Source organism: Pan paniscus, chromosome 1 (assembly GCF_029289425.2).
Source record: "Pan paniscus chromosome 1, NHGRI_mPanPan1-v2.0_pri, whole genome shotgun sequence".
In the NCBI taxonomy this organism is placed as follows: Eukaryota; Metazoa; Chordata; class Mammalia; order Primates; family Hominidae; genus Pan; species Pan paniscus.
Window position 1 is genome coordinate 129,488,779 of NC_073249.2, and position 17,850 is coordinate 129,506,628.

At 35.2% G+C, this 17,850-nt stretch overlaps 1 protein-coding gene across 6 annotated transcripts in view; it reads left to right on the forward strand.

The window, feature by feature from the left end:
• Positions 1-17,850, forward strand: part of DPYD (dihydropyrimidine dehydrogenase) — an 840,660-nt gene that overhangs the window by 379,713 nt on the left and 443,097 nt on the right. The gene's annotated exons all lie outside the window — the stretch shown is intronic.

Consider the following 17,850-nt stretch of genomic DNA (forward strand, 5'->3'; position numbering starts at 1 on the left):
CTTAAGTGTCATTCTGTTATAATATTAAATTTACTTTTTTAGTTACTTCTACTAATAATTCAATATGACTTCACCTTAATTGTTTATAATGTGATATTAGTGGAGTCCAGGCATATTTATTTTCTTCTACCAAATGAATAAGAATTACTGAGTACGAAGGATAATTTTGACAGTGTACCTAAAGAAAGAATTTGTAACTGAAAGAATGACTATAGCTAAATGAATTCCTTAATTAATTTAATTCCTTAATTTCTCTTTTCCTATGAAACCAAAATTAATACTTTGTTGGTTAATCAGAAAAAGTTAAAATGGGAAACTGTAAAAAGGATATACACATACATTAACCTCATCATTTTATTATTTATTACATAAGCAGCACATGACCAAAGCTTATAATTTTATTTAAAGCATATAGATATTTTCTCATTTTCCTTTTTCTTTTAAAAAAATCCAGGGCCAAGATGTTTTTAAATAAAATAGCCAGATGTGTATTATCTATCTTGCCTAAATCTATCTATAACATATTGTCTACCATTTTCATTTTTAAAAGTGGTACAAGACCTTCGAGAATCATACAATGCAATTTTCCAGATTTTTATGTTTGCCCTGCAGTCATTTCAGTGGTTTGACCAACACCTAATTTGACAGCAGTATTTTTTAAGTAACTCATTTTTATCATATCCTTCAAGAACATTCAACTTAGTTTTCATAGAATCAACCTTCTTTCTTTTTGCATCCATATAACTAATTAATGTTTATTTATTTACATTTATATCCAACAGAAACAGGGCGAGAAACATACAGCTGACTCTTGATAAGTAGACAACTAAACTAATAAAAGCAGAAATTTCATAGGTATACAGGGGTACCACTGGTTATAAAGCATCAGCATTACTTGGCCATCTTTTGTGTCTCTTAGGGAGGAAAACAAGGGAAGGAAATAGTCCAGTAAATCTGTCAGATGCAGCCAACTTGGTTAAGAGAGCATGTAGAGGACCTCAGTTTCTTCATTACAAAAGCACCAAATAGAGACTGAATTAATATCCAATGTTACTAATTTATAAAAACACATGGTGATATTGTGAAATTTTCGTCTTTACCCTGTTTCCTGGCATACAACTCCTAAAATCTTTGGAATCTCCAAAGTGATGAGTATGTGTGTGTGTGTGTGTATGCTAATGAGTTGACTGATGGCTGACAGCCCATAGGTAACTACAGGATAGGGGCTAGTCACCAGAAGGACTGAGGCAGGACTAGGATTGGGACTTTCAGCCCTGCTCCCCCACCTCCGGGGAGAGTCAAGGGGCTGAAGGTTAAGTTGATTGACAGTGGCCAATGATCTAATCAATCATGCCTATGTAATGAACTTTCCATAAAAACTCAAATGGACTAGGTTCTGAGAACTTGCCAATAGACAAATATGGGTGACGGGGGTGCTTCCAGGAAAGTAAACTAGAACGCTTCCGTGTGCCAAGAAGGTGGCACACCCCAGCTCCACAGGGACAGAAGCTTCTGCTCTGGGGGCCCTTTCAGACCTTGCCCTATGTGTCTCTTCATCTGACTGTTGTGTTTGTATCCTTTAAAATACTCTTTGTAATAAACTAGTAAAAGTTTGGTTTTTGTTTTGTTTTGTTTTGTTCCCTGCCCCGCCGCCACCCCCACCCCCCACCCCGGGTTCTGTAAGCTGCTCTAACCAGTTAATCTAACCGGAAGAAGGGGTTGTGGGAATCCCAGTTTATAGCTGGTTGGTCAGAAGCACAGGTAAAATAACCTGGGGCTTGTTGTTGGCATTTGAAGTGGTAGGGGGCAGTTTTGGGGAATGAGCTCTCAACCTGTAGGAACTGGTGCTATCATCAGGTAGACAGTGTCAGAATTGAGCTGAATTAGAAGACATTCAGCTTGTGTCCACTACAGAATTGATTGCTTGCTTGCTTGCTGGTGGGGAGCAGTTCACACACACCTGGTGTCAGAAGCGTGTTGTGAGATTTTAGTGGAGAAACTGAGTTTGTTTTATCCACTCACACAGCATTCAGAAGGCGGAGCACTTACTTTGTTCTAGTATTAGCATATAGACAGATTTGGTTGCAAAAAGTGGAGAGAAAAAGGCTATATGGATATCTCATCATGTTTTGTCCTGCCACTGAGAAAAAACTTGGAGATAGAACACAAACTAAATTATTCTAAATTATAATCCCAGATCAGAAGCTCATTGTCCCTTCAGTAGTCATGGTAGTCCTGAGAAGGAGCTCTTATAAACATGGAACACTTTGTCAAATAATGTTGATCTTTATAGAAATTATAATCACGAAACTAACTGGTTTGTTACATTATTAGAGTTATTTTTGCCGTGTCATTATTCTTTTATTAAGAATTGTTTTCAATTCTCTATATTTTAGATGCAACGTTTAAAAAGCCACAGTATTTATTACCAGTAGTGGAAGGGAACAACTAAATGTACATGTTGCTGCTACAAAAGCAGTTGTGGTAGAAATATAATGTATATTGAGAGACAAAAAATAAGAGTTATTAATAGAAGGATAAATATGGAATCAACAGGTAGAGGTAGAAATTCAAATAAAATAATTTGTATAGAGCACCATTTTAAATATAGGCAAGAAATGAAAAGGAAAAGATCTATTTTCTTCCAAGTGGGATTCATTCCATGAAAATCAAACATTTAGGGGAAAATGCAAAGTGTAAGGAAGGAGGCGTCAGGGCATTAAATTTAAAAAAAATTTGAGTACATATTTCTAAGTGACTTCAGGAGTCACTGCCTACTTAGTTATGTACAGAATAATTGCCGTTGAATAGTTATAGAATATTGTTTATTGGCAGCCAGCATTTGAAGTCAACCTTCAACAACAATAAAAACAACAACAAAAAGTTAATTTTTTCATTGTTGGCTTAGGTTCAATATTTCTACTACTGTATATATATATGTTTGCCTAAATATATGTTCCTAAATACTATTCTTCTGTTTTCTTCAGCAAACTTTATCCTTATTAAAATATGCTGTATTCCTATAGTAAGTGTCCACGTTAAGGTGTTTGATAATGTTTTGATTCTTTCATTTATGAATCTATATTATTTCTTCCAATTTGTCAACCCCCCTCTGAAACTAACTTGTGAGGCAGAATTATTTTAGAATAGATACACAAGACACACACACAAATATTCTGGAATGATACTGAATCTAAAATACATTCCTTAACCCTGTAAGCTCATGAAGCACAAGTATCTTCAGTTTCTCTGCAGTGTTTTTCAGCTTAATGGTAGCTTATGTGAAATACTATTGAAAGTTATAATGAAGCTCTTTAACAGTTACTGTGATTCTACTCAGGTACATGTAGTATATGGGTATATTTTGAAATAGGTGTTTATTAGGTTCATGAGAACTATCATAGATGTCTTGCATTGGTGACCTACTTTTCTACTGCTTAGATTCTTTCTGTGTGTATTTTCTTCTGGCTTGACTGAGGCACAAAAAAAATCACTCGTGGTTGAGGGAACTAAGTATCTCAGGGGATTGGTAATGAGATACAGAGCCTTTAACCTCTTGGTCACTAGTTCAAATCTGCCCCAGGTCAAGAGTGACAGAAAGTCATTACCATCTGATGGCAGTTCAATAGGCTATGTGAAACGAATGTGTGATTTCAAGACCTAGTGGAGACAAATTCATGCCATAGACCTGCAGTAGAGTGAGTACAAATGGTAGCTGTGGTTTTGGTTTGAAGAGGAATGAGAAGTCCAGTCATTGCTAGATATTCCATCTTCTTTCTGTGAGCTGAGCTTCCTTTTGGTGGATTCGTTAATGGAATGGCATGAGAAAACTAGGTTTATGCCGTGATTTGGGGCCAAGAGGTGCACATCCATTGCTAATGAGGTACAATTCAGCATCACTAAATTGACTTTTTTTTTTTTTTTTTTTGAGACAGAGTTTCACTCTTGTTGCCCAGGCTGGAGTGCAATGGCACGATCTTGGCTCACTGCAACCTCCGCCTCCTGGGTTCAAGCAATTCTCTGGCCTCAGCCTCCCAAGTAGCTGGGATTACAGGCATATGCCACCACGCCCAGTTAGTTTTGTTGGTCAGGCTGGTCCTGAACTTTTAAAAAGTGATTTTAGTCTCAGATGATGATGAATTCAAGATTGAAAGTTACATCATTCATGTCTTCCATTTCTTCAATGCCCTCAACGTATATTTTTTAAAGGTTTCAGTTTCCTTTTTAATCATGACATTAATTTCATCTAATTTGGACATATGACTGAACATTTAGGGAAGCCTGTTCATTCTTGTTAATCTTTCACTTGAAAAATACTTACTTAACAAACAAGAACAGACAATTATAAAGACAATTAAAAATATGGAATTCCAAATTGAGTATCATGGAAAAAGATCATTGCGATAAAATCTAATTGAATTGTGTGCATTCATATCAATAAATGAAATTTTTTACATTCTGTTATTTTTTGGGTTGAGATTATGTGAGGAAGTTTGTCTTTCTGCTATCTTTAATAAACTGTCATTTTATTAACAATTTCTGATTTGGGGACATTTTAAAGGAATTATCTTTCTGAAGAGGAAAAAAGGCTTGTTTATACCTGAAAATTTTATAAGATGACAGCATTTTAATAATGGCATATTTACTATTTTATTTTATGTTGGGGGCAGTAATTTTTGAAATGAATCCACAATGCTGGGTTGTAAGAATTTTAAAGCTACCTTCAATAATGCTTATGATGTGGAAAAAAAAGTAAAGAATGGTAATAACTCTGCCTCATGTTAAAGATTTCTGCTCTGGACAAAGATGCACAGTTGTTGAAAATATGACAGTCATGGATTTTAGAAAACAAACTTACAAGAACTTCTCTGTGTTGAAGTCCCTGTTACTTAGAAGACCTTCAGTCCCAACTTTAAATAAAAGACACTTGTTATCATTATCATTGCTTAAAATATCACTTTAATTTCACATCTTCAAAGGCATTCTTTTGCCCTGAAATATACCAGTGATTTCTACAATATCTGAAGAACTATGATTCGAGAATTAGAAATTTAAATTGCACAGGCTTAATATTAGAGTATTTCCGTTACCCTTTGCAGGTTTTGAGGCAGCTTATTCGACCTTACAGTCTCACCAGGAAGCTAATGGGAAAGCCTTGCAGCAATCTTCACAGGAAAGTTTCCAAATGTCAAGTGTCATCTTTCCAGCTGTTAGATGAATGGGTAGCCAAGAGGCATTTATTTGGGTGTGCAGCCCCTGTGAAATCTGGGTGAGGCAGGAGAAAAGGCTATAATTTGGTGTTTAGTTTACCAGCATCAGTATAGTTGCAAATCTCCTAGCCAGGCAAAGGATTTCATTTTGTGGTTTAATGATTGACAGCCAGCTGCAGTGTTCTTGCACTTAAAGAATAAAAATGCCTGAAAAAAGGGCATCATCAATATGTCATACTAATTTTTGAATCCTCTACTGCTTCAGATAAAAACAATCTTATCAACAGAGCTGCCTTCTTCTTCTCTAAACCCCTTTCCAACTGAGAAGAGGTAGGCTTTTGAAATGACAACTGTATTAAAATCTTGAGACTTACTGAAAAAGTGTCCTTCAGTTTAAGATATGTTGCAAACTCTTTTATTCCTGTGTTAAGAGAAGATTGATATAAATCATTGGCCACTGTCAGGTTGAAAAACAATGAATATCAATAAAAAGACAGTTTTAAATCATAATAGGTTTAGTTTGAGATAGTGATAGCCTCCAAAAAATAATATTGAAGTATGTCATGGCTAAATGCTGTTTCCGTGCTAAGTTTTTCCATTGGGTCAGGATCATACTGTTGAGATGACTTCAGGTCAGTCTCATTGGGAAACTGGGCCTTTAGACTTAACTAGTACCAGAAATGTATGTGATCTCATCTTTATCTCTCGCAATGGCAAGTAGTAAAGTCAAATTTGCTTACAGTCATTGAAAAATGAAGTCTTCTTCAGTTGCTTATAAATAAACATACATTAAACCCTATAGTACTCTCCACATAATTTTCCTCTTTGATAGTACATTCAGGTTAAATTGTGATGTGTTCTTCAGCTAATATTTTTAAATAATTATTATGCATCAGATACTTGACACTTTTTCTATTAACAATTATATTCCTAATAATGTGAAGGTTTTTGTGTGTAAAGGAGAATTTATTTTTTGTAACATCCATATGTTCTAAAAGGAAGTCAAGGAAACAATGAGCAATGAGGCTGTACCTAATGGAGCTATCAAAACAAAACTGTCTAGTTGGTGATAGAGAAAGAAAATACCATGACTAATAAGTAATTTTAATGCCTTTTATTGACTTTGTATAGGTTCCAAACTTTTATTAAATGGCAGTGTTTGACCTGAAAAGTAATTTAAAATGAAATTGTCTCCATAAAGACAGAATATTTCCTTACCCGTATAGCAATAGATTGCTACTTCAGGCAGAGATAATTGAAGATTAGAATGGCAGAAATAAAAACTAACTGAAAAATCTGATCCAATACGTAGGGAATCTAACCTTAGTTCATGTTGATGGAGTATGAAGGAAATTAACCACTGCAGTATCAACTGGTCCAAATAGAGTAGAAGTGTTATGCATCCCATGCCAAATTTTCAGCGCTCTAATGCGTGGGGTCCGCTGGGTCTCATGGCAATGTAGCACAATAAAACAAAACACCCAAAACCTTTAGCTTGCTGTGGAGAATTTAAATACAAAATAACCTAATTAGAAATTTTGACCAGAATTGTGTTCTTCTGAATTCAGTGATTTTGTAAAGTTGAATCTCAAACAAGCTGTAAAGGATCAGATCAAAAAATATCTAGGATGGTATAATGGCATCCTGAAAGTCAAGCAGTCTGGGTTCAAGTTCTGAACTAATTGCTCAGTAATTCTGCCTTCAGACTTTTGGGAATATCATGTTGCCTTTTTGGTTTTCTCACTTATGTCTCTGAGACAGAACTTTGTCATCATAGAGGTAGAATTCCCAGCTCAAGGACTTAATAACTTTTAAAATCTCCAATACGTTATCTTGAACCTCATCATTTTCATTCATGGAAGGGGCAGAATTATAATTTTATATGGTTCTAAAACTCAAATAATATGTATAAAAAATTAAAAATCTAATTTATTGAATACCCATTATGGTTGATTGTTTTTAGAGGCTTAGCATTCACATTGTATGCAAAATTACCTCTGGATTAACCATTTTCCCATATAAAAAAATGGAGAACTATACTGGATTTGGTTAAGATGTAGTTGGCCATGAGTTAGGAAGCTGAGGAACAGGATTTAAAAGAGTAAATTCACATAGTAAGATAATTTACTCAGAAGAATACAACAATAATAGAATTATCTGAAAATGCTGTAAAAATTGTTAAATATCCTCAAAGAGATAAAGAAAAGAATAACACCCATAAAAAATAAAAGAAAAAAATGTAATGCCTTTCTTAAGGTGTTAAAACTGGTTAATGGCAATGCTGGGGGTAGAACCCAAGTTCTTCTGTTCTCGGTTCTACTGTTCTTTTCAATAACCAGCTTACTTTTTCCTCATGATGTTCTTTTCTCTTTTTCTGAGTTCCAGCTGAGCATGTGGAAGTCAGAACACATAAGTAAGTTCCTACCAGTTATCAGAGAACTCTGCTCCAGGGTGGGGACAAGTATTGGACTTTTTGTGATTCTTATAACCAATACTCAAAATTTTACCTTATTTCATTTTAGATCACTTCCCATATATTGAACAGTCACTGTATACCAGACAACATCCTGTGAGAATGTAGTCTTCAAATACATTTTTAATCAGTTTTGTTCTCTGTTGTATCCCTAGAACAGTGGTTACCTTATTGTTGGTGGTTGGCCAATGAAATGCCTGCCATATGTAGGCACTTAATAAATACAATTGAAACAATGGGTAGGTTTTGGAAATGTTTTAGATTATGAGGACACTGAGTTTAGGAAATGGATTTTATAAGTTCACATGGCTCAGTGGTGATAGATACTACCTTAGACTACTAAAAGATCTGGTGTTTGATGGTGGGGTAGAGTTACCATGGGAACAGAAGGATACAAATGAGCATGCTTGGGGTTTGTAGTTTTTCTCATTTGATCTTCACAACCATCCTTCCCTATAGATATTGTTATTTCTATTTTGAAGTGACCTCTGGGCAACTACACTGGTTTTCTCTTCACACTCTATCCTCACCTTAGTCTATTTCAGAGAATTCTCCTTCTAGCAATATAAGGGTTAATAGGTTAACACAAGAGCAAGTATTGGCTGATATGTTGTTGACTTACAATTTTGAGCTTCTTATTCCAAGGCTTAATATTTAACATCACTGCTGTCACCTGTCTTAAATGTCAGCTTCTTTGATTTACCTTCGTCACTCTCACCTTGATCATACTGACTCCTTTATGTTACATGGATTTGCTGTCAGGCACCACCCTGAGCTGTTCACCATGTTTTTATTACTTTAGTCATTGACATCTTGTCAGCAGTATCACCACCTTTGCTCCTGGGCCTGTCAGTATGGCAATTGTTACCTTTTTGATTGACACTTTTGAAAATTTGTCAACATGTTATTTCTTATTTTAGGGGGATCTCTGTCTAACTTAAAGTCATTTCTTAAAGTTAATTTACTGTTTTATTCTTTGAACGTACTCTTTGGTTTGTATGCAGTAGAGGCTATAATAGTCTACATGCTATTATATTAACAGATAATATTATAACTAGTAGAATGTAAAAGAAACCAACATATTACTGTAGTTCAGTGATATGGTTTAGATCTGTGTCTCCACCAAATCTCATGTTGAATTGTAATCCCCAGTGCTGGAGGTGCGGCATGGTGGGGGGTGATTGAATCATGGGGGCAGAATTAGAGTATCTCTCAGGACAAACTAAAACAAAAACACAAAATACCAAAAGACTAATAAAAAAAAACGTAATGCAAGAACAGTGCTAAGAGATGTTTTATAGCAGTAAATGTCTACATTACAAAAGAAAGAAGATCTGAAATAAATAACCTAACTTTAAACATCGATGAACAACAACAAAACAACAACAACAACAACAAAAAACAACTAAGCCCAAAGTTAGCAGAAGGATGGAAATAATAAAGATTAGAGCAGGAATAAATGATATAACGAATAAAAATACAATAGAACAAAATCAACAAAATTAAGAATTGTTTTTCAAAAGATAAAATTGACAATTTGTTATCTGAACCAAGAAAAAAAAGAGTATTCAAAAATAAAATCAGAAATGAAACAGGAGACATTACAACTAATGCCAGAGAAATAAAAAACAAGACCATAAGGGACTATTATGAACAAATTTGACAACCTAGAAGAAGTGGATAAATTCCTAAAAACATACAACCTATAAAGACAGAATTAAGAAGAAATAGAAAACCTGAAAAGACCAATAACAAATAAGGAGATTGAGTCAGTGATCAAAAACCAACCCAAACAGGAAAGCCTAGGTGGCTTTACTATATCTGTATTTACCAATATCTATAGGTGGCTTCACAGGTTAATTTTACTGTACATTTAAAGAAGAATTAATATCCTTTCTTCCTAAAGGCTTGTAAAAAGTAGAAGAGTAAATACTTCCATCCTCATTTTATGAGGCCAGCATCACACTGTTACCAAATCCAGACAAAGACACCACAAACAAAGAAAACGACAGGCCAATATCCCTGATGAATATGGATGCAAAAACTTTCAATGAAATATTCGCAAACCAAATTCAACAGCACATTAAAAAGATCGTATTCTATGACCTATAAGTCTCTATAAAGCAAGACTTATTCCTAGGATGCAAAGATGGTTCAACATACACAAATCAATAAATGTGATAACACTGCATTAACAGAATGGTGGGCAAAAACCATATGCCAAACCAAAGAAATAAAAGGCATCCATATCAGAAAACAAGAAGAAAAATTAACTATTTGCAGAGGACATGATCTTATACATACAAAACCCTGAAAACTGCACACACACACACAAAAAAACTGGAGATCTAATAAACAAATTCAGTAAAGTTGCAGGATTCAAATCAACATACAAAAAGCAGTTGTGTTTCTGTATGCCAACAATAAACTATCCAAAAAATTAAAAAAAATCCATTTACAATAAGACCAGAAAGAATAAAGTACTTAGGAATACACTGAATCAAGGACATGAAATACTTTTAAAATAAAAACTCTAAAATACTGCCAGAAAGTAAAGCAGACAAAACTAAATGGAAAGACATCTTATATTCTTGGATTGGAAAAACTAATGTTAAAGTATCCATTTCACCTAAAGCAATGTACAGATTCAATGAAATCCTTATCAAAATTCCAAATACATCTTTACAGAAATAGAAAATGTAATCCTAAAATATGTATGAATCCACAAAATACCCAAATAACAAAAACAATTTTGAATAAGAATAAAGCTAAAAACATTATACTTCCTGATTTCAAAATAATTACAAAGCAATAATAATCAGAGTAGTATGGTACTGGCATAAAAACAAACATGTAGAGCATTGGAACAATAGAGAGCTTATATCCTACAGCCATGTCATGTACAGTCAACTATGCAACATATACAATGACTTTCAATACGAAAGTCAAGAATGCATAGCGGGGAAAGGATTGTCTCTTCAGTAAATGTTACATTGGGAAAAGTGGCTATCCACATGCAAAATAATTAAATTGGAATGTTTTCTTTCACCACAGACAAAAATTAACTCACAATTAATTAAAGACTAAAATGTAAGACCTGCAACTGTAAAACTCCTTAGAAGGAAGCATATGGGAAAAGCTTCATGACATTGGTTTTGGCAATAATTTCATGGATATGACACCAAAAGTGCAGTCAACAAAAGCAAAATGAGATAAGTGAGATTACAACAAACTAAAAGAACTTCTGCATAGCTAAGGAAACAATCAACAGAGTAATAAAGCAACCTTTAGAATGGGAAGAAATATTTACCATTAATTAACCAGCAGTTAATTTCCAAAAAATATAAGAAACTTTTAAAATTCAATAGCAAAATATTTAGTCCAATTTTAAAAATCAGCAAGGGACTTGAATAGATATTTTTTCAAACAAGCCATGCAAATGGCCAACAGGTATATGAAAAAATGCTTATCACTGATCATCAGGAAAATGAAAATCAAAACCACATTGAGATATTACCTCACACTTGATACAATGACTATTATCAGAAAAACAAAAGTTTGACAAGTTTGTGGAGAAATTGAAACCCTTATACAACTGTTGGTGCAGTGTAAAATGGTGAAACTGCTATAGAAAACAGTATAGATGTTTCTCAAAAAATTTAAAATAGAACTATCATATGATCCAACAATCCCACTTCTGGGTATATATCTAAAATAACTGAAATCATTATCTCAAAGAGATATCTGCACCCTCATGTTCACTGCAACATTATTCACAATAGCCAAGATATAACCTAAATGTCCACTGATAGATAAATGGATAATGGCCAGGCGCGGTGGCTCACGCCTGTAATCCCAGCACTTTGGGAGGCTGAGGCGGGTGGATCACGAGGTCAGGAGATCGAGACCATCCTGGCTAACATGGTGAAAACCCGTCTCTACTAAAAATACAAAAAATTAGCCTGGCGTGGTGGTGGGCGCCTGTAGTCCCAGCTACTCGGGAGGTTGAGGCAGGAGAATGGCGTGAACCTGGGAGGCAGAGTTTGCAGTGAGCTGAGATTGTGCCGCTGCACTCCAGCCTGGGTGACAGAGCGAGACTCCATCTCAAAAAAAAAAAAAAGAGAAAAAAGAAAAAAAAGAAATTCTGATGTATACATCCAAGAGAATATTAGTCAGACTTAAAAAATAAAGAAATTGTACTGTTTGTGAAAGAATGGATAGACCGGGAAGACATGCCAAATGAAGTGGCCATCACAGAAGGACACATACTGCATGATTCCCTCTATATGAGGCATCTAAAGTAGTCAAATGTGTAGAAATAGACAATAGAATGATGGTTTCCAGGAGATGGGTGAGAGGGATGCTGGGTATATTGGAAAGAAAGAAGGAAAGGAAAGAAAAGAAAAGAAGGAAAGAAAGAGAAAGAAAAGAAAAGAAGGAAGGGAGGAAGGAGAAAGAAGGAAAGAGGAAAGAAGGAAAGGGAAGACAGGAGGGAAGGGAGAGAGAAGAAAGAGAAAAAGAAATGAAAGGAAAGAAAGAAAAAGGGAAAAAAAAGAGAAAGAAAGAGAAAGGAAGGAAGGGAAAGAAGGAAAGAAAGGAAAGAAAAGAAAGGAAGGAAGGGAAAGAAGGAAAGAAAGGAGAGAAAAGAAAGGAAGAAAGAAAAAAGGAAAGAAAGAAAGAAAAGAAAAGAGAAAGAGAAAAGAAAAAAGGAAGGGATAAAGTAAGCAACAATAACAAAGGGACACAAGTAAACTTTTGAAGGTGATGGATATGTTTGTGACGTGGATTGTAGTGATAGTAACATGAGTGTATGCATATATCCAAAGCACTGAATTTTATACATTAATTATGTTTATTGTAGACTGATTGTACCTCAATAAGGCTGTGGAAAAAAAGGTGTGTAATAATACTGCTCTCAGCATATTAATATATAAATAACAAAACAATGTTTAGTGAAGCCGTTTTTTAACCATTAATAAATAAAATAGACTACTTTTTTTAAAAAAAGAAAGAAAAGATACTCTGTTAACTGTTGTGTTCCTAGCACCTGGACAGAATGCCTGCCATATAGAATGCACTTGATAGATATAGATAAATTGTATGTGCTAAGGAAATATTTTAGATCATGGGACAAATGGGGTTTAGGAAGCATATTTTACAAGTTCACTTGGCTCATTGGTGATACTACCTCAGGTTGCTAAAAGAGCTGGTACGTGGCAGTGAGAGAAGAGTTTACAAGGAAATAGAAGTATGGAAAAAGAATACGTCAGAAAGAGAAAATAGCAAGTGTAAATGTCCAGTTAAAGGCAGAGTTTGGTAGAAGGCACATGTGACTATGATGTGTATATTTATGGAGATTGGCATAAGGTAAGTTTGGATAGGCAGACAGGACCATATCATGAAAGAGCTTGTAGGCTATCATGAAAAGTTGAATATTAACAAAATCCAATGAGAAACTAATGAAAAGTTTAAGCAGGTGCATAACACAATCAAATTTCTGTTATAAAAACCCTACTCTGGTACAGAGTAAAGAACAGATTTGAGTAGGAGGCAAGGAGAATGCAGAAGTCAGTAAGAAAAAGTCTCAGTAAGAGATAATAGTGGCAAAGAGAGTGGAGTCAAAAATAATTAGATTTGCTGTAGAATAGAAATGGGAGTTGAGAGAGAAGAAATATCAAAAATAATACAATTAACAGGTTTTAACAAGCTTGATGGATGGTAGTGTCATAAAGTAAATGGGGGAAAACTGGGGAGGAATCGTTATTTTTTGTTGAAGGAGGAGGAGTTTTTGCATGTTACTACATTAAGCTGTTAAAGAGCTGATAATTGGGGGTAGAGGTAGAGTTTAGATGGAGAAAGATGGGACATGGATTTGAATTAATATCATTTAATTTTCAGAGTCCAGATATGCTGACCGTTATGCCATGGAGCCAATTAATATTATTTAATTTTCTAGACTTATTTTATGCTCAGATTACAAGTATAGAGGAATGTGAACATAGTCTTTTAAAGAAATGCGTAAAATGGAATCATTATTTTGTAGAAACTTCTGAAGCCTCAAATCAGAAAAGATTTTATATCAGAAGGAAATTTTATTATGAATAATAATTTCTCAAACTGGAGAATGAAATCTGTTTTTGTATTATAATTGTAATCACTGGAGCTAGGCCTTTCCATCATGGAAACAGCTAATCCAAATTAATTTTTACCCTGTAAGATTTTTCCCTCAATAGATATTTCTTCAAAGAGCGAAGGAACTGATCTTGAGTTAATTATTAATGCATTAATCCAGTCTGTGAATTAATCTAGCCACAAGCAGCTACGCAATGTTATTTATTCTTTTCTTTAAAATAATTTCAGAATGGATGTTTCTATAGCAGCTGTACTCCAAGATAGGGCCCGTTGTAGCATATCACAATGAAATATAAACAAAATGAGTAAGTGAAAGCTGTTTGATTATTTTGAATTTCATGGAACATAGTGATGGTGATTTCTTCTTCAATCAAATATAACAAACACTACCACTAGTATTGCTTTTAGTAGTGCTTTTCTCTTCCTTTTTTTTTTTTTTTCCAAATTTCATTCTAGCAAAGCAAATTAGGAGAAAATGCAACTGGGATGTATACTTACCATGTGAGTTACTTTTCCCCAACAACATAATCATTACACATCCAAATGTCTCTGCTATAATTCCATGACCCCACGAGGTATAACAGAGGAAACCAATGGTAAAGAGTAATAATTTAATAATAAAATAATGGGTTATTATAGTTTGACTGTATTTTTATTTCTATTCTTTAATTAATGGCATTATGATTGTCTTAATGATATTTGAATAGAGTATGGTTTTTATTTTTGATAAGATTTTTCAATGTGTGTGTATATGTACTCTGTGTGTTCAATCAAACCATCATGAATAACTTTTTAGGTTAGTTTCTTGTTTTGAGGACATTAATAATTTAGAAAATTCATGTTTATGTAAGATGGGGGCAGCAGCCGGGCGTGGTGGCTCACGCCTGTAATCCCAGCACTTTGGGAGGCCAAGGCGGGCAGATCACGAGGTCAGGAAATCAAGACCATCCTGGCCAACATGTTGAAACCCCGTCTCTACAGAAAATACAAAAATTAGCTGGGCGTGGTGGCAGGCGCCTGTGGTCCCAGCTACTCGAGAGGCTGAGGCAGGAGAATGGCGTGAACCCAGGAGGTAGATCTTGCAGTGAGCCGAGATCACGCCACTGCACTCTAGCCTGGGCGACAGAGCAACACCCCGTCTCAAAAAAAAAGAAAAAAAAAAAGATGGGGGCAGCTTGATATAATGTAGTTAGTGTAAACTTTCAATTCAGGTCTTGCTCTACCACTTATTAATCTTTGGACAAGCAGTTTAGTTTCTTTGGGCCTCACTTTCCTCATCTTCAATAGGAGAATAATGCATACCTTAAAAATCATGATTAAAAAATATCTATCACTGGGTCTGGTATAAATATTACTTGCAAATGGACAACTGTCTTGTTGATTTTAAGAATAAAATAGAAAAAAATTTTAACTGTCCTATTTTTACAGTAGACCTTAACATTTGGACAATGTGTTGATGCTTGTCAGAGCTGACACTTTATTAGCAGATGAGAGGTCCACATGAGCACCTTTTAGACTATCTTCCAAACTTAAACAGTCTGTTCTCTTGAACAGACCCCCAGTAGCCACGTAGTTGAGTAAAATAGACACCTAACACAATATTGGCCAAGCCTGAATCTCTTACTTGATAATTAGGAACTAGGAAAAGAACTCATGTTACTGGAGAAGTGACCTCATCCTTGAATGCTCTGTGTAATTTCTTGGAGGGATTTTTAAAATATTTTAAAAAATACTATTATTCGAGTCCCCCTCCAAGGGATTCTGATATAATTAGTAGGAAGGTACCTGGCCTGGACATCATAATTTTTAAAACTCTCTACGTGTTTCTGGTAAGTAGAGTAAAAAATTACTGGTCTAGACCTACACAATATTAATCATTCTGGATAAAGAAGTAGAGGAAGCCAATTGGAAGAGGGAGAAGAATAAAGTAGCTGTACATAGAAAGAAAGAGGACAAAGCACGAAAAATCTTCTTACTTTCCTCGAGAATTCCCAGCTCTTCCTGGAGGCCTGGCTGCATTTCTGCATGAGTTTAATGAGATCTTCCTGTAACTCATGATAAGTATCTGAGGCCAATTCATTACTTCCCACCAAAGGAGTTCATTCTAAATTCGAAGTCAGAATTCCAGTAGGGAGAAAAATGCTCTATTTTAGACAAGACCTTGGCAAAAGTGTGATGTTGGTGAATCTTTGTGTCATTTAATGTGACTGAATTATAGAAACACACACACACACACACACTCTTAATTACCCAGGGCAATTACTTATTCTTCCCACTAGATGCTCTTGGAGAGACTGACCTAAAACACACACACACACACACAGACACACACACACACACACTCTCTCTCTCCTCTCTCTCTCTCTCTCTTAATTACCCAGGGCAATTACTTACTCTTCCCACTAGATGGCTCTTGGAGAGACTGGCCTAAAATCAGCAATCTTCCAGAGCTTGAATGCCACTCTACGTTAGAATCATAGAATAATGGGCTTTTATAGATTTGGAATAAAGCTAACGATTATTTCATCTAAACTGATTATCACCTTACTGGAAACTAATTTGAAAAAGACACTAAGTACCCAAGGTCACTAGTCTAATACATTCAGTAAATATGTTGAGTATCTCTCTGCCAAGTCTTATGCTAGGTGCTGAAATTAAATCAAGCGGGAGATAGCATATATGTAAGCAAATAAGTACAGAGTATGATTAGGAAGCAGCTTTGCTTGTGGGAAGCTGAGGAGGTTTTTTTTTTCTTTCTTTCTTTTCTGTTTTCATCAGCTGTACTGCAATATAATTTGTATATAATAACATTTGCCAATTTCCATTGTACCATTTGATGAGTTTTGACTGATGTATGGAGTCATGCAACCATCACCACAATCACTCACCATAAATGTTGAGTAGGAATCATCAGCCTACTGTGATTCCTGTGCTGCGAAAGACTGAGACATGAAGCAAAGGGATGAGTTAAAAGGTTATTGTGGTAAATTCAGTGAGAGATAACCATGCTTAGACCAGGAGGTAGTAGTGGAGATGAGAAATGTAATATATTTGGAAAAAGGGACAATAGATTTTTCTGACAGACAGGCTGTAAGGTGTAAAAGAAAAGGCACAAATGATTGTAAGGTTTTTGGCCAAAGGTATTGGAAGGATACAGTTGCCATTCATTGAAATGGGCAAGGCTGTAAAAGAAGCAGGTTTGGTGGCAGAAAATTTGTGTCAGGGGTTTTCAGTTTAAAATGCCTAATAAATATTCAAGTGTAATAAGTTTAAAATACAAATCAGAAATATCCAACTGATTGCAACAATCTAATCAGAGGAGAGGTCTGAGTTAGGGATAGAAATTTGGGGGTGTAAACTATATCCTGAATAAACTGTAATGTGTCCATCAAGAAGGATAACATCCTAGGGGTGTTTGATGATGGATACAGACTGTTTTCAAAAAAAGAAAGAAAGAAGAGATGATTAGCACACAATGTCCAGAGGTGAGGCTTCCTGGATGCTCAGTAACTGAAACATCCAGAAATATTCTTGGGTTATATATCAGTAAGTTATCTTGGCCTCAGAACTTTGTGGGAATATATCTTAGACCATGACTAGTTCTGATTTTTGAATAGGCCTTTTCTGAGTTCGTTGTTCTACACTTTACCACAAGCCCCTTGTGGAAAATGTGCCCAGCCAAGACTTCAGAGTTTATGGCAATAATAATCACAAAGTCATGGAATTAGGGCTTGGAAAATATCCTAAAGTTTATCTAGCTCCAACTTCACACCCATGGCATGACTAATAGATAATCTGAGTCATATCCAATGGAAATGAGCTCACATCTCCCGGGACAGACCCTCCCCCTAATGGACAACTCTATTTCAAAATTCTTTCTTATGTGAAATCCAAACATAACTCGCTGTAGTTAATTTTCTTTTCTGCATCTAAGGGACCCCAATGACTATATTCCTGCAGTTTGAGAGTTTCAACTTGACCATAAGTTTCTTGGGTTTCTCCCCGTTACAGAGCCTGTTACACAGTTTAGGTTTT